The sequence below is a fragment of the Eptesicus fuscus genome, chromosome 21, assembly GCF_027574615.1.
Source record: "Eptesicus fuscus isolate TK198812 chromosome 21, DD_ASM_mEF_20220401, whole genome shotgun sequence".
NCBI classification, from domain to species: Eukaryota; Metazoa; Chordata; class Mammalia; order Chiroptera; family Vespertilionidae; genus Eptesicus; species Eptesicus fuscus.
In genome coordinates, this window is record NC_072493.1 from 45,488,080 (window position 1) to 45,506,515 (window position 18,436).

General features: G+C 44.2%; 1 protein-coding gene and 2 pseudogenes across 1 annotated transcript in view; all 3 read left to right on the forward strand.

Annotated features, from left to right (window-relative positions):
* Positions 1 to 18,436, forward strand: part of LOC129147526 (zinc finger protein 665-like) — a 331,685-nt gene that overhangs the window by 9,461 nt on the left and 303,788 nt on the right.
* Positions 16,264 to 16,676, forward strand: LOC129147738 (60S ribosomal protein L23-like; annotated as a pseudogene).
* On the forward strand, positions 17,702 to 18,433 carry LOC129147651 (60S ribosomal protein L28-like; annotated as a pseudogene).

Genomic DNA, 18,436 nt, shown 5'->3' on the forward strand with positions numbered 1-18,436 from the left:
TACAAAGAAGCAAAGAACACACAACCAGAAAAGCAAAAAATCCAAAAAGTTGAAGATAGTGTAAGAAGCCACTGGGACAACTTCAAGTGTACCAACATCAGAATTATGGGGGTGCCAGAAGAAGAGAGACAGCAAGATACTGAAAACCTATTAGAAGAAACAATGGCCGAAACCGGTTTGGCTCAGTGGATAGAGCGTCGGCCTGCGGACTCAAGGGTCCCAGGTTTGATTCCGGTCAAGGGCATGTACCTTGGTTGCGGGCACATCCCCAGTAGGGGGTGTGCAAGAGGCAACTGATCGATGTTTCTCTCTCATCGATGTTTCTAACTCTATCCCTCTCTCTTCCTCTCTGTAAAAAATCAATAAAATCGCCGAAACCGGTTTGGCTCAGTGGATAAAGCGTCGGCCTGCGGACTCAAGGGTCCCGGGTTCGATTCCGGTCGGGGGCATGTGCCTTGGTTGCGGGCACATCCCCGGCGGGGGGTGTGCAGGAGGCAGCTGGTCGATGTTTCTCTCTCAATGTTTCTGGCTCTCTGTCCCTCTCTCTTCCTCTCTGTAAAAAATAAAAAAAAATATATTTAAAAAAAATCATAAAATATATATATATTTAAAAAAAAGTAGAAACAATGACAGAAAACTTTCCCTACCTGGTGAAAGAAATAGACTTACAAGTCCAGGAAGCACACAGAACCTCAAACAAAAGGAATCCAAAGAGGACCACACCAAGAAACATCATAATTACAATGCCAAGGGAAAAAGACAATATTAAAAGCAGCAAGAGAGAAACAGTTAGTTACCTACAAGGGAATACCCATAGGATTGTCAGCTGATTTCTCAACAGAAACTATGCAGGCCAGAAAGGAGTGGCAAGAAATATTCAAAGTGAAGAATAGCAAGAAACTACAACCCAAATTACTCAGCAAAGCTATCATTCAGAATTGGAAGTCAGATAAAGAGCTTCATAGATAAGAAAAAGCTAAAGGAGTTCATCACCACCAAACCAGTATTATATAAAATGCTGAAAAGTATTCTTTAAATAAATATATATATATATATATATATATATATAATTGATTTTTGACAGAGAGGGAGAAAGCTAGAAACATTGATGAGAAATATCGATCAGCTGCCTCCTGCACGCCCCCCCCCCCCCTCCACTGGGGATGCGCCTGCAACCAAGGTATATGCCCCTGACCAGAACCAAACCTGGAACCCTTCAGTCTGCAGGCTGACGCTCTATCCACAGAGCCAAAGTGGTTTTGGCTGAAAAGTATTCTTTAAGAAGAGGAAGAAGAAGAAAAAGATAAAAATTTATGAACAACAAAATGACAAAAAATACATACCTACCAACAAGTGAATCTGAAAATCAAGTGAATAAAAAATCTGTTGAACAGAATGGACTGATGAATATAATAGAATCAGGGACATAGAAAGGGAGTGACTGACAATACTCAGGGGGAAGGGAGTGTAAAAATATAATACTATGTGAGCAGAAAAATGTAAAACTGTGGAAGGAAAACACAGCATGATGTTTCGTGGCTTCAACTATCATTTACTAAGGATCCAATCTGCTTCTGAGGCTGAACTGGCCAGTGTTACACAGCAGTGCATACAGACACATGTTCACAACAAGGCTTGTTCAAAGGCTTTATGGAAGGAGGAGCCAGTCATTGAAAAAGAAAATATTCTCTGTGATAGTGAATCATTGGGTGATGGGAGCTTTGAATATATGAAATGTGCAGCACTCAGGAATGTGAGAATGTTAAAGCTCACATTGAAAGAGGTTAGCACTTACAATCCTTCATGCATGTGACCTGTTCCTTAAGTGGAGCTAAGGGGCCCAGTCTTTTGCGATTAGCTAATTCAAAGGGAGGGGTTGGCCTTTGCTGTTTCAAGTCTGGCAGCCCCCAGGGGAGCTGCAAGCCATGGGGCCAACCTGGCAGCTGCCAAGTCATGCAGTCCAAAATGACGGCTGTCTAAACTGTTCTTTGACAGAGAAGATAATTTGTTTAGACTCACATCCATAGTCCATGCTGTAACCATTAATCAAACTGGATAGGTCTGTGGGATATTCTTGTGTACTATTTATAACATACATATATGGTGCTGTAATTACGTGATTTGGTTCTTAAAACTTTCCAGACTCTGTAATGCAGGCATACCTCTATGTTATGACAAGCTGCATTGGTCTCACAGATAATGTGTTTTCATAAAAAGGACCGCAGTCCCTTTACCAGGAAAATAACAACCCTTTTTTAGCCATTTTCTAGATGTCTTTTTCATGAAGAAGGTCATATCCCAGTGTCCCTATCAGTAGATGTCTATGTGTTCCTTGGAGTGATATGGAGAAACCTCCCATCACCATCTTGGACTTTGGACCCACATTACCCAGAAGGCCTTGTGAGGAATACCGCCAGCTTAGCCAATGAAAGGTCAGAAAAGGCCTTTCTCTTGCGTCACCGCGGGACTTCTGGTGCACTGTGGACGGCTATTGGTCTGCACCCAGAATCTACTCCAGTAGAGGGTGGAAGGCTCCAGGTGGGCGGCGGCAGTGTCAGGTACTCAAAGGGAGAAGGCCCGAGTCCTTGCCTGGTCTGCTCGTACGTGGAAGTGAAATTGGCTGGCGACAGGGTTACCCATGTCCGTGGGAACAGAAACCCTTTATTCTCTCTTCCACTGCCCCTGCTTCTTACCTGCAGCTCCAGCCTCTCCTGCCTAGATCCGTGCACAGCGTCCAATAGCAATGGCCTTGCTCAGTTGCTCAGCTGTGAGTTTGTGTCCCCTGCCCCACCACACCTGATCTCACCGTCTCCTTACACCACCCAGCAGCCTGGGGTCAGGACGCCTTTCACGTCCTTAATCTCAGGTCCCCGTCAAGGACCCTGAGGAAGGTGTACTGGAAAGAGAAGTGTTCTGAGTTCTGAGGACACAGGAAGTGCAGGGCAGAGTGGACAGGGGTTAGTAACTTGTGTCTGAAATTCCCCTGCAGACGTGGGTGGTTAGTATTGAAGGTAAGAGACGGGCAGGGAGGATTTCAGAGCCGCATGTCCTGCTTTCCCCAGGCTGTGGGGTCCACCAGGAATCGGGTTGTGGTAGATCCTTCTGAAACCCCTCAAGCATTCTCTGGATGCTATATGCCAAGGTCATGGGTGAGTCCTGAGAGGTCTGTGCTGTGGATCAGGAAGGGGGCAGAGCTGAGGCAGTGAACCTGGGGTCTGAAGTTGTGATGAGGTCAGACATTACACAGTGGTGTGCACATCTGGAGGAAGTGTGAGCTGATGGTACTGGAAACCTGGTATTGGGACTTTAAAAATATTTATATATATTTTTAAATTGATTTCAGAGAGGAAGAGAGAGGGGGAGAGAAATAGACACACCATTGATGAGAGAGAATCATCCATAGGCTACCTCTGGAAGCCCGGTACTGGGTATGGATTCTGCAACCCAGGCATGTGTCCTTGATTAGAATCCAACTCAGGATCCTTCAGTCCACAGTACAAAAGTGAGCACTGAGACAAACCAGCCAGGGCTGGTATTAGGACTGTTAGAGAGTATAAATTTTTGAGCATACTTCCTACTAGTCGACTTAGCCTTGAATCTCAGCTGCACCTCACAGAATAGCCTTTTAAGATAGAACACTGTCTGCTTTCTGAAAAACAGGATGACCCTGTAAATAGCATGGTCATCAATAACATGACCCTGACATTACTTAAGAAAAACTGTTTTGTCTTAAATTGTTTGCTCTGCAAAAACAAGGTGTGGTAAATGTGCTTAAAAGTGGTCCTGTATAAAGGGTCGGGGCTACTCTCTGGACTGCCTGGGTGGAGAAAGGCAGAGCAGTCGCCTGCCAGCTAATAAAGGCTCCCCATTTTAATTTGGTCTGGACTCCAGTGGTCATTCACATAAAAGTTTTTCACATCACTGTACTTGGAGACACAGATCTCCTTATAAACTAACACACACAGTAAATAGAACACCAAAATTAAGTGTTAGGAAAAGACCTTCATTATTTTGCAAAGAATGAGACCTGAGATTGGCAGTTGATGACTTAAGGCACTCAATAAATTCATCACTGGCATCTAGGGAAAGTGTGTTTTGGAAATAGCAGGAACTGTTTTGGCAGTCCATCTACAACATTATGTTTACTGGGGCCAACAGTAATCAGTCCTTTGTGGCAAGTCATGACAGGGAAACATAAGAACTAAGGACTCAGGTATTCCTAATTTTCTTCAACAAATTAGACAACAGAGTTAGCTTCTCTAGGCACATGAAGATGGGTATTGATGCCATCTGTAGGGGCGTTATAGGTGGTTCAGGTGAAATACCTTCAGCAACAGAAATATGCAGTGATATAGATCTGACAGGACATCTCTGTATGTTACAAAGTGCAACATAATTACATAGTGTTCCAACATAAACACACACAATAGCAAAAACACACGAACTTTACATAATATAAGTGAGTACATGTATGAGATACAATTCATAAAAATGAGGATTCATAAATTTTCTTATATTATTGTTAAGTCCTATCTAAGAAACTACATTTCATAAACATCTAAGAAATTTCTCACATTTGGACTCTTATGTGGAGAGCGAATTTAGAAATTTGCCTGAGAGATACCTCACATTAATTGCACTCATAATGGCTTTCTCCTGTGTGAATTCTCTGATGATATTGAACACCACTGCTACTTGTAAAAGACTTTCCACATTCAATGCATTTATGTGAATTTTCTCCAGTATGAAATCTTTGATGACAACGAAGGGCAGTCCCCCATGTAATAGATTTCCCACAGTCACTGCATTTATAAGGCTTTTCTCCTGTATGAACTCTCTGATGATTATGTAGGTGAGAGTTGTAAAAGATTTTCCACATTCACTGCACTCATAGGGCCTTTCTCCAGTGTGAACTCTCTGATGACAATGAAGTTCAGTGCTAGTGATAAAGAGACTTTCCACATTCACTGCATTGATAAGGCTTTTCTCCTGTGTGAACTCTCTGATAATATTTGAGATGAGTACTACTTGTAAAAGACTTTCGACATTCACTACATTTATAAGGATTTTCTCCTGTATGAACTCTGATGACAACGAAGTTCACTGTTCCAGGTAAAAGATGTTCCACAGTCACTACATTTACAAGGTTTTTCTCCTGTATGAACTCTCTGATGACAATGAAGCACATTGCTATTAGTAAACGTTCTCAAACATTCACGGCATTTATAAGGCTTTTCTCCAGTGTGAATTCTCTGATGACAATGAAGGTCACTGCTGCTGGTAAAAGATTTCCCACAATCACTGCATTTATAAGGCTTTTCTCATGTGTGAACTCTATGATGTCTACGAAGGTGAGTGTTAGTGGTAAAAGATTTCCCACATTCACTGCATTGATAAGGCTTTTCTGTTGTGTGAATTCTCTGATGATATTGAACACCACTGCTACTTGTAAAAGACACTCCACATTCACTGCATTTATACGGATTTTCTCCTGTATGAAGTCTCTGATGACAACGAAGGGCAGTCCTCCTCGTAAAAGATTTTCCACAGTCACTGCATTTATAAGGCTTTTTTTCTGTATGAACTCTCTGATGATTATTTGGTGAGTTAGTTGTAAAAGCTTTTCCACATTCACTGCACTCATAGGGCCTTTCTCCAGTTTGAACTCTCTTTTGACAATGATGTTCAGTGCTAGTGATAAAAGACTTTCCAAATTCACTGCAGTGCCGTAACTGGTTTGGCTCAGTGGATAGAGCGTCGGCCTGAGGACTGAAGGATCCCAGGTTCAGTTCCAGTCAAGGGCATGTACCTTGGTTGCAGGCACATCCCCAGTGGGAGGTGTGCAGGAGGCAGCTGGTCGATGTTTCTCTCTCATTGATGTTTCTGACTATCCCTCTCCCTTCCTCTCTGTAAAAAATCAATAAAATATTTTTTAAAAAATTCACTGCAGTGATAAGGCCTTTCTCCAGTGTGCACTCTCTGATGACAAGAAACTTTAGTGCTACTGGTGTAAGCTTTTCCACATATACTACATTTATAAGGCTTTTCTCCATTGTGAATTCCCTGATGACAATGAAGGTTACTGCTACTGGTAAAAGATTTCCCACACTCATTGTTCATATAAGGCCTTTCCACTGAGTGAACTCTTGGATCACAATGGAGGGCCCTGCTACTGGTAAAAGCTGTTCCACATTCACTGCGCTCATAAGGCCTTTCTCCAGTGTGCAAAGCTTCATGATCACCTAGGCAGTTACTACTGCTAAAAGCTTTCCTATATTCACTGCATAGATAGTCTTTCTCCAGTGTGACCTCGTTGTTGATCATGAAAGCTAGAAAATTTGGTTAAATATTTTCCACAATCAGAGCACATAAAACAATGACTTACTGAATGGACATCCTTTTCCGGAATGAAATTGTGGTTGCAACTAATGTCTTTGTTACATTCTTTTCTGGTGTAATCATTTTTTCTCCTATGAAACAGTATTCCACGCATCGAAATAGCATTTCGACAGTCCCTGAACCTAGTAGCCTTAGGTGGAGATGTCCAAACCCAGTAAGGACACCCTGCACAACCTCCCCGCATGTGAAATGATTCAGGGACACATGGAAATTGCAGCTGTTGGCACGTGAGATCCTGTCCACACTTCTAATGAAACTCTTCTCTCTCACATGCTGTTGGTCAACTTTTACACTGAAGTAAAATTGTTTTGCACATGCCCCACACCTCAACAGTATCTGTCTGTGTTGTGTTCCCTTCAGCTCAGTCAAATGGAAAATGTTTATGAAGAATAGCCCACAGCTCTCACAGGGGTGGCTCTTCTGGGAAGACATGGCTGCCTTGGGATTCCTTTCCTGTGACACTCTTGCAGAAACCTCCTGTTCAGTCGGTGCCTCCACATTCTCTGCTCCACAGCAGCAACTTGAACAAAAGGGCGAGGTACACGTTGATCTTATGAAAACAGAATATATTCACCACCAATGTTTGTGTGTCATCACTAGGCCTGATTGCATAGAACAATTTTCAAGACAAGGTATACTCGGAGGAAATATATAACGTGGCCCCAAAAGTCAGTTGATGATGAAAAGCTCACCAAGAAAGGACAGAAGCCCAGGATGGGACACAAAGGAGAGAGGAAGGCTCTACTCATTGTTCTTTTTTTTTTTTTTTTTTTAATATATTTTATTGATTTTTTACAGAGAGGAAGGGAAAAGGATAGAGTTAGAAACATCGATGAGAGAGAAACATTGATCAGCTGCCTCCTGCACACACCCCACAGGGGATGTGCCCGCAACCAAGGTACATGCCCTTCACCGGAATCGAACCCGGGACCCTTCAGTCCACAGACCGATGCTCTATCCACTGAGCCAAACCGGTTTCGGCTACTCATTGTTCTTGCTAAACGGCTTTCTTTAGTACCTTACAGGCTGGCCACGTGAGTCTGTGTAGAATAATTTAAAGCTGCTCAAAGCAATAAAAATTTATTTTATTAGAGCACATGATGTTCAATGTCAATATAGTAACACATGTGCACTCCAAGATGCTGCAGGCACGGACCAACATTGGAGTGCAGTAAAGAGCGACCTGAGAAAGAGGCAGAGATGCAAAGTCCAGAGTGGCTAAGGTTATACGTGAGGTGGGCAACCAAGTAGAAATGATCACTATTAGAACTGAATAGTAGGCAAAGTACCAACGTAAGTACAAACAAGCATAACTGGGTGAGGAATGGGCAACTGTAACCAAACACTGTGTTTCTAGCTATGAATGTAACAAAGGCCAGCCGAGAATTCCTCCCTAATGACAGTTGACCAAGGCAAGACCGCCTGTGGGTCCACTGTGTCATTCATAAAGTCGTGTTTCTTCTTTGGTGCACAAATGATTCTTCTATTTAAATTCCATTAGAGCCATTGCATGGGATAAAAGATGCAAATCTTGAAAGAAAAACAGAAAAGATGGATGGTCAGCACTGTGGTAGAACAACAAAGGTCAAATGAGATCACAGACAAAAGACCTATGTGTGTGACACCAGCAAGATGGCAGGATCAGAGATATGAGCATCTTCCCCCATCCCACTGTAAGTAGACAGCTATTTATGAGCAAAAACCCCTTAAGATATGGGAATAAGAATACCTTGAAAACAAACAGTATTCCAGAATACAAATAAAGAACTGTACAGAAAGGATGACTGGAAAAGACTGGGTGAATAGACATATTTGAAAATACATACAGTCAAAAACAAGGGTCAGAGTTACCTCCAGCAGCCACCTTGCTTCTGCTGTCATTGACCCTAGTGGCCTATTCTTCAAAAAATATTGGAAATTTTTTATTTTATTTATTTATTTAAAGTTTTCAGGAGTTTTAATGACCAAGTATGGGGAAGGGTGAGAACCCATGTTGTTAGTGAGCTCTGGGAATCACAGAGTCACTTAGGTGGAGGGATCTCCTTGACAATGGGGTGTCTGGTCACCTCCTTCTCTAACCGATAAACACTGAGGTCAGGGAGACACCTCTCCACACCTGCATCATCTTCACAGATCCTGGGTCAAATCGATGAGGAAAAGTGTAACATTGACGACCATTTACTGATACCTGGTACTCCTTTGACTGCACTGAGATGCACAGTTCAAAGGGTTTGCCATCCTCAAAGTGCATAACAGAGGATTTCACTTCTTCACCCCAGTTCCCACCTTGAGGGCTGTTCATAACCACTTGTTTGCCAAAGTACACTCGGAATTGGAAGGCAATGTCTGAGTCCACTTCATTTCCAGTGTGGAAATCCACCTGCATTTCTGGGCCCATACTCAATGACATGGCAGGTGTCCCTTGGATTTTCACTGAAGAACCAACAGCCAAGGATATATATATTTTTTATATGGGACCTGTAGCGCAGCCATTGTTGTGCCTTCTGCTGGGAAGCTCTTTCAAATTGTGTTTAGTTGTTATATTGGAAATTTTTTAAAGACCACAGAATGGCTTGTCTAGTATGGTTCAGTTGGTTGGAACATTGTCCTGTGTACCAAAGGGTCGAGGACTCAATTCCCAGTCAAGGCACATATCAGTATGTGGGTTCCATTTCCAGTTAGCTTGTGTGCAGAAAGCAGCCTATATATGTTTCTCCCTCACACTTATGTTTCTTTCTCTCTCTCCCTCCCCACCCTCTCATCATTCATGTTTCTATCTCTCTCTTCTTCTCTTCCTCTGTGAAATCAATCCTACCTAATAATAGACAGATATGCAAATTGACCATACCTCCAACACATCCACAAAGCCACGCCCACAAGCCACCCCACCATCCAATCAGAGCGAGTATGCAAATTAACCCATCCAAGATGGCTACAGCAACAGAGAGCAAGGTTTCCCAGGCAACAGAGGGAAATAAGCTTTCCGCCAGCCATTGCAGGCCGAAGCCTCCACTCAAGCTACAAAGTTTCAATTGTAGAAGGTAAACAAATTCAAACAGAAATGGCGTCAGAATGGAGCTTGCGAGAGCAGGCCAGGGTTGCCACCGGCAACAGGGGAAGCAAAGCTTTCCGCACACCCTGGCTGGGACTACCCGCTTAAGGCAACAAAGTTTCAATTATAACCCCAACAGAAATGGCTGCCGCCGCGGAGGGAGCCCTAGGCTTGGCTCCGCTCCAGGCTACAAAGTTTCAATTGTAGAAGGAAAATAAATTCCAGATACCAGGGCCTCCGCTTGGGTTGCCAGGAGGCGTGGCCGGCCTGCAAACCACCACAGGCCCCTCGCTCAGGCCGCCCCACGCCCCAAGGGAACCCCACCCTGATCAGGGACACCCTTCAGGGCAAACCAGCGGGCCCCCACCTCTGTACCAGGCCTCTATCCTACCTAATAAAATGGTAATATGTAAATTACCATCACTCCGATACACCCAGGATTAGGCCAGAGGGAGGCACAGGGGGCGGGACTCGGGGTGGGCGGGGTAGCCGATTGGGCCGGCAGGATGCTGAGCTCTCCTCGCCAGGAGCGGCGCGAGCTCAGCATCTGCGCCATGGCTGTGCTGCGGAACAGAAGGGGCCTCTGGGGCAGCGAGCTCACGTCCCGCCGCGGACCATCAAAAGCGGGGTATCTGGGTGCCTGTCCGCTCTGGCACCAGGCCTTTCGGAAGCCTCCGCCCCGCCGGTGGCTTCTGAAAGGCCTGGTGCACCCGCGGACAGGCACCCAGCTCCACTGTGATCGAAAGCAAGAGCGTGTAGGAGACCCTACACGTGCATGATTCAATCATGCACTGGGCCTCTAGTAAAATATATTTTATTTTTATTTATTTATTTTTTAAAATATATTTTATTGATTTTATACAGAGAGGAAGAGAGAGGGACAGAGAGTCAGAAACATCGATGAGAGAGAAACATCAACCAGCTGCCCCCTGCACACCCCCCACCGGGGATGTGCCTGCAACCAAGGCAAACGCCCCTGACCGGAATCGAACCTGGGACCCCTGAGTCCGCAGGCCGACGCTCTATCCACTAAGCCAAACCGGTTTCGGCTAGTAATATATATTTTAAAACTAAATAATTTAAAGAATAAATAAATAGCCCTGGCCCATGTCACTAAGTGCTGAGAGTGCCTGTCCTTACACAGGAAGGTCATGCTTTAGATTCCCAGTAAAGGGCAGGTAAATGGCCTTCTGGTCTGATCCTGACTCTTAGAGTAGGCCTATGTGGGAGACAATCCATGTTTCTTTCTGTCTCTCTGCCTCTCCTCTATCTCCCTTTCCCTTCTCTCTCTCTCAAAAAACAACGGAAAAAATATTTTCACTATTCAGGTGAAGATGAAAGAAGAATAAAGTATTTAATTAAGAAAAGTTATGGGAGAGGACATACAAGATGGCGGTGTAGGCAAAGGCTTATACTCGCTGCTTCCCACAACCACATCACAATTACAACTAAAATACTGAACAACCATCAGTCAGAACCACTGGAAAGCTAGCTACAACGAAGTCTTACAACTAGAGAAGTAAAGAAGAAAGCACACTGAGACTGGTAGGAGGTACTAAGGCACGGAAGGTGCTGGTCCTGTACCCATGTGGGTCACTTTTTTAATTGGGATTGAGGTTGTCTCTGCAGAGGTCACCTGGAGGAGAAAGAGGTCCCAGTGCAACACCAGATGTCCAGCCCAGGGTCCCAGAGCTGGGGAAAAAAAGTCCTTATTGGTAGTAAGAACTTCGGTCTATACAAACCAGTGCAGAATGCGGCTGAGTGACAGAGGCTACAGGAGATAAAGCTGCTCTTCTTACAATGCCAGCACCACCAACTGAACTGACAAGATACCCCTTCCTCGGAGCTCAAGTACCAAAGGAGCTCCAGTTCCAGGCAAGTCTTGGGAGGGCGGGGCGCAAGGGGGATACCAAGATACATAGCATCGGGGCAGGAACTCAAGAGACTTTCTTCCAGACATAGATGCTCTCAGGGACCTCCCGGTTGCAGGGGTAACTGGCAGTCATTTCTGTTTTCTCCGCCCTAGTAATTCCCTGAGAACCAACCCCATCCAATTTAGTTTTATTTTTTTTGAAAATATATTTTATAGAGGAAGGGAGAGGGAGAGAAACATCAATGATGAGAGAGAATCACTGATCGGCTGCCTCTTGCATGCCCCCCCACTGGCGATCGAGCCCACAACCCAGGTATGTGCCCATAGCTGGAATGGAACCTGGGACCCTTCAATCCACAGGCCGACACTCTATCCATTGAGTCAAACCAGCTAAGGCCCCATCCAATTTAAAAGCCCACCCAAGCTCTGTGCAGCAGCATTTGTAAATGAATGGCCTGTCTTTGCTCAGGCTAAAACCTGCTAAACAAGTTGCAGTTGGTTCAAGGAGCCACAAATGTATCAATAGAAGTACCAAGAAGAGGCACCAGCACTAGCCTTCCCTGCTTTACAACAGGGCCTCATCGGGGCACTTCCAAACTAGATACAAAGAGGAGAATCTGCAGATCTCTCTGAGATGCTGCTGGGTGGCTCCGGGCAAACCTGCCTGAACCCAAGAGCCAGTCTACTCAGTGGTCAGTGTCAGACCACATCAGCTTACAACTCTTCACATCTGTAAGCAACACAGTCAAGGAGCAGACTCACTGAGCAACAAAGCCCCACTGAAGCAAGTCCTGCTCCAAAGGGGTGTCTCCTACACAGCAGCTCTCCCACTAGGTCGCAATGGCCCTGATAGATGCTAAAATCCACAACAAAATTCTGGCAAATCCATTCCAGCATTACATTAGAAAGATCATACGCTGTGACCAAGTGGGATTAATCAGGAGATGAAAGGATGGCACAATATCTGAAAATCAATAAACATGATACATCACATAAACAAATTGAAAGACAAAAATCACAGTCATATCAACAAATGCAGAAAAAGCATTTAATAAACTCCAGCACCTTTTCTTGATAAAAACTCTCAGCAAAGTGGGAGTACAAGGATCATACCTCAACATAATAAAAGCCTTATATGACAACCCTACAGCCAACATCAGACTCAATGGGAAAAAACTAAACCCATTTTCCCTAAGAACAGGAACAAGACAGGGATGTCCACTTTTTTTTTAAATTTCTTTATTGATTAAGGTGTCACATATTTGTCATCATCCCCCATTCCCATCCCACACCCCTCCCCACGGATGCCCCCACCCCCCTGTTGTCCTTAACCATTGGTTAGGCTCGTATGCATGCACACAAGTCTTTTGGTTGATCTCTCCCCCCTCCCCCCACCCTAAGGGTAGGGGAGGGTGGGGGGAGGGGGGAGAGATCAACCAAACAGTCCAATCGATGCCTCCTTATTTCTGGGTCTGTTCTTGTTCATCAGTCTATGTTGTTCATCATTTCCCCTAGATGAGTGAGATCATGTGTCACTAGATATATACTTATAAGAACTGAATGTGAGACGAGCAATAATAGTTATGCTGACAGGCAAATGAATCAGTCTGTAGTGAGTTTCTTTCTGGGCCAACCGTTCTTTTGAGACCCAATTTCAATGTCCACCAATTCCTTATGTGTACATGTCGGCACTGACTTTTCAGCTCTGGATGGTGGACAAATTGTGGTAATGCAGGTCCGACTCCCTCTGGTTTGGTCTCGCCCAGACCCAGGGGCGCAGCCTCACCTGGACCCAGGACCCAGCATCACCCGGGCCCCGGGGCGCATGGCCTCACCCGGACCCGGGATCCAGCCTCACGCGGACCCAGGGGCACGTGGCCTCACCGGAACCCAGGGGCGCACGGCCTCACCCGGACCTGGGGGTGGGCGGCTTCACCCGGTCCCAGGGGCGCGTGGCCTTCCCTGGACCCAGAGGCGCGCGGCCTCACCCGGACCCGGGGGCATGTGGCCTCACCTGGGCCCGGGACCCAGCCTCATCCAGACCCAGGGGCGCGTGGCCTCTCCTGGACCCAAGGAGGGATGCCCACTTTCACCACTCCTGTTCGACATAGTACAGGAAGTGTTAGTCATAGTGATTAGACAAGAAGAAGAAATGAAAGGCAACAAGATTGGAAAAGAAGAAGTAAAACTGTCATTATTCACAGATGACATGATATGGTACAAAGAAAACCCTAAAGACTCCATCAAAAAACTACTAAATGTAATAAATGCATTCAGCAATGTAACAGGATACAAATTTAACAACCAGAATTCTATGGCTTTTTACACACCAATAATCAACTCACAGAAAGAGAAACAAACAAACAATCCTATCTACCACTGCAACAAAAAAACTAGGATATCTAGGTATTAACTTAACTAAGGAAATAAAAGACCTGTACTCCAAAAACTATAGGAAGTTGAAAAAAGACATAGAAGACATAAACAAATGGAAGAATATACGGTGTTCATGGATTGGTAGAATCAACATCATTAAAATGTCCATACTACCCAAAGCAATCTATAGATTCAATGCAATCCCAATTAAGATACCAAGGGCCTATTTCACAGACCTAGAACAAACTCACCAAAAATTCATATGAAATATATAAAAAAAGAAAAAACAAAGAGCTGCAGCAAACTTGAGAAAGAAGAACGAAGTTGGAGGAATCACAATACCAGATACCAACCAATAGTACAAAAATGCCTGGTACTGGCACGACAACAGACATATAGAACCATGCAACAGAACACACAACCCAGAAATCGGCCCAAGCCACTATGCTCAATATTTGACAGAAGAGGCAACAGCATTCAATGGAGTCAAGACAGCCTCTTCAATAAGTGCTGTTGGGAAAATTGGACAGATACATGCAAAAGAATGAAACTAGACCACCAACTTACACCATACACAAAAATAAACTCAAAATGGATAAAGGACTTAAACGTTAAGTCGTGATACCATAAAAATCTTAGAAAAATCCATAGGCAGCAAAACATTAGACATATGTCCTAGCAATATCTTTATTGATACAGCTCCGAGGGGAAATGAAAGCAAGGAAAAAAGAAACAAATGGTACTACATCAAAATAGAAAGCTTCTACACAGCAAAAGAAAACATCAACAAAATAACAAGAAAGCCCTTGGTTTGGCTCAATGGATAGAGTGTCGGCCTGCGGACTGAGAGGACCCAGGTTCGATTCTGGTCAAGGGCATGTACCTTGGTTGCAGGCATATTACCAGTAGGAGGTGTGCAGGAGGCAGCTGGTCGATGTTCCTCTCTCATCGATGTATCAAAAAATGGGCAAAAGACCTAAATAGACACTTTTTGAAAGTGGACCTACAGATGGCCGAGAGAAATATGAAAACATGTTCAAAGTCACTAATCATCCGAGAGATGCAAATAAAAATGACAATGCGGTATCATCTCACACCTTTCAGAATGGCTATCACCAACAAATAAACGAAGGACAAGTGCTGGCAAGGATGTTGAGAAAAAGGAAACCTCGTGCACTGCTGGTGGGGATGCAGACTGGTGCATCCACTTGGAAGACAGTATGAAGTTTCCTCAAAAAGTTAAAAATGGAACTCCCATATAACCAACCCAGTCATCCCACTACTAGGACTACATCCCAAGAAATCAGAAACACCAATCAGAAAGGATATATGCACCCCTATGTTCATAGCAGCACAATTTACAATAGCTAAGATTTGGAAACAGCCTAAGTGCCCATCAGCAGATGAGTGGATTAGAAAACTGTGATACATCTGCACAATGGAATATTACACTGCTATAAAAAAAAAGGAACTTTTACTTTTACCAACACGTGGATGGAACTGGAGAGCATTTTGCTAAGTGAAATAAGTCAGTCGGAGAAAGATAAATATCACATGATCTCACTCATAGGTTGGATATAATGATCAACATAATTTAATGCACAAGAGTAGATCCAGAGACAAATGGCAGGAGAGGAGGGGTTAGAGAGCGATGAAAGGACTTGTATGCATGCATATTAGTGTAACCAATGGACACAGACACTGGGATGGTAGGGGCTTGCCTGGGGTGGGAATTGCGGAGGAGGAGGGAGAGGTTCAAGCAGAGAAAAAGTTAACATATGTTGATCTTTAGACAATAAATAAATAAATAAGATAAACTAGTACATTTAAAAAATGGGCAAAGGACTTAAACAGACACTTTTTAAAAGAGGACATAAAGAAGGCCAAGAGACATATGAAAATATGCTCAAAGTCACTAATCATCTGAGACGTGCAAATCAAAACGACAATGAGATACCATCTCACACCTGTCAGGATGGCTAGTGTCAACAAATCCACAAACAACAAGTGCTGGCGATGATGTGGAGAAAAAGGGACCCTTGTGCATGGCAGGTGGGAATGCAGACTGGTGCAGACACAGTGGAAAATAGCATGGAGTTTCCTCAAAAAATTAAAAATGAACTCCCATTTGACCCAGTAATCCCACTTCTAGGAATATAGCCGAAGAAATCAGAAACACCAATCACAAAAAACATATACATCCCTATGTTCATAGCAGCACAATTTATGATAGCTAAGATTTGGAAACAGCCTAAGTGACCATCAGCATATGAGTGGATTAAAAAACTGGTACATCAACACCAGTGGTTCTCAACCTTCCTAATGCCGCAACCCTTTAATACAGTTCCTCATGTTGTGGTGACCCCCAACCATAAAATTATTTTTGGTGTTACTTCATAACTGTAATTTTGCTACTGTTAGGAATCGTAATGTAAATATCTGATATGCAGGATGTCTTAGGCAACCCTTGTATAAGGGTCATTCGACCCCCAAAGGGGTCGCGACGAACAGGTTGAGAACCGCTGATCTGCTTTTTTTTTTCCATCCCTTTCTGGTGTGCAAGATGTTGAATATAGGACGTGGTGGGTCCTCCGGCTCGAAATTCCGATTTCCCTGGGTCTTCCGGTAGGAACCGTGATCAACTGTACTGACAACACAGGAACCAAAAATCTGTACAAAGGGGATCAAGGGATGACTGAACAGACTTCCTGCTGCCAGTGTGGGTGATATGGTGATGGCCACAGTAAAAAAAGGGAAACCAGAGCTCAGAAAGAAGGTATATCCAGCGGTGGTAGAGAGCGGAAGTCATACCGGAGAAAAGGTGGTGTGTTTCTTTATTTTGAGGATAATGCAGGGGTCATAGTTAATAATAAAGGGGAAATGAAAGGTTCTGCCATAACAGGACCCATTGCAAAGGAGTGTGCAAATTTGTGGCCCAGGATTGCATCATGGCATGATTGTCTGGTGTATTTCTAAAGAAAAAACCCATTAAAAATTGGTGACATGAAGAAAAAAAGAGAGAACCGCAGATCTACACAATGGAATACGATGCTACTGTAAAAAATAAGGAACTCACCCTAGCTGGTTTGGCTCAGTGGATAGAGTGTCAGCATGCGGACTGAAAGGTCCCAAGTTCAATTCCAGTCAAGGGCACATGCCCAGGTTGTGAGCTCATCCCTAATAGGGGGCATGCAGGAGGCAGCCAATCAATGATTCTCTCATCATTGATGTTTCTATCTCTCCCTCTCCTTTCCTCTCTGAAATCAATAAAAATATATTTTAAAAAAGGAACTCTTACCATTTGCAACTGCATGGAGAAAAGCAAATATCACAGAATCTCAATCATTTGTGGGCAATGTGGGAAAAAGAAGACATACGTAATATAATATGTAATACTTTAAAAAAGAATTTTAAAAAAAGAAATATGTTTAGCACTAACTTGTTTGGCTCAGTGGATGAAGCATCAGCCTGCGGACTCAAGGGTCCCCAATTCAATTCCGGTCAAGGGCATGTACCTTGGTTGCGGGCACATACCCAGTAGGGTGTGTATAGGAGGCAGCTGATCCATGTTTCTAAGTCTCTATCCCTCTCCCTTCCTCTCTGTAAAAAAAAAAAAAAAAAAAAATCAATAAAATATATTAAAAGAAATAAATATGCTGAGACCGGTTTGGCTCAGTGGATAGAGCAACGTCCTGAGGACTGAAGGGTCCCAGGTTCGATTCCGGTCAAGGGCATGTGCCTCGGTTGCAGGCACATCCCCAGTGGGGGGTGTGCAAGAGGCAGCTGGTTGATGTTTCTCTCTCATTGATGTTTCTAACGCTCTCTCTCTCTCCCCTCCTCTCTGTAAAAAATAAATAATATGTATTAAAAAAAGAATATGGTGAAAATATCCATAGTACACAATGCAATCTACAGATTAAATACAATCCTAAGAATAATTTCTATGGTATTTTACAAAGAAATGAAAAGAGAATCTTGGCTATTTCCGTCTCCAGCTGCCGCAGTGTGAGGAGCTACCGCCATGTCTGCCCACCTGCAATGGATGATCATGTGGAACTGCTCCAACTTCCTGATTAAGAGGAACAAGCAGCCAAAACCGGTTTGGCTCAGTGGATGGGGCGTCGGCCGGCGGACTCAAGGGTCCTAGGTTCGGTTCCGGCCAGGGGCGTGTGCCTTGGTTGCGGGCACATCCCCAGTGGGGGGTGTGCAGGAGGCAGCTGATCGATGTTTCTCTCTCATCGATGTTTCTAGCTCTCTATCACTCTCTCTTCCTCTCTGTAAAAAATCAATAAAATATATTTTTTTAAAAAAAAAAAAAGAGGAACAAGCAGATGTACAGCACCGAACCCAATAACCTGAAGGCCCACAACTCCTTTCGCTACAACGGCTGATTCATCGCAAGACGGTGGCGTGGAGCCGGCGCCCGACGGCAAAGGGGTGGTGGTCATCATGAAGTGGAGATCCGGCCAGCGAAAGCCAGCCACCTCCTACATGCGCACCACCATCAACAAGAACTCCCCGGCCACCCTGAGCAGCATCCGGCACATGATCCGCAAGAACAAGTACCGCCCGGATCGGCGCATGGCCACCATCCGCAAAGCCCGTGATGGTGAAGAGGAAATGGGTCCGCCCTACCAAGAGCTCCTGAGCAACCATCCCCCTAAAGCAATAAAGGTAAAAAAAGAAAAAGAAAAAAAAAGAGAATCTTGAAATATATGAAATTAAAAAACTCGAAC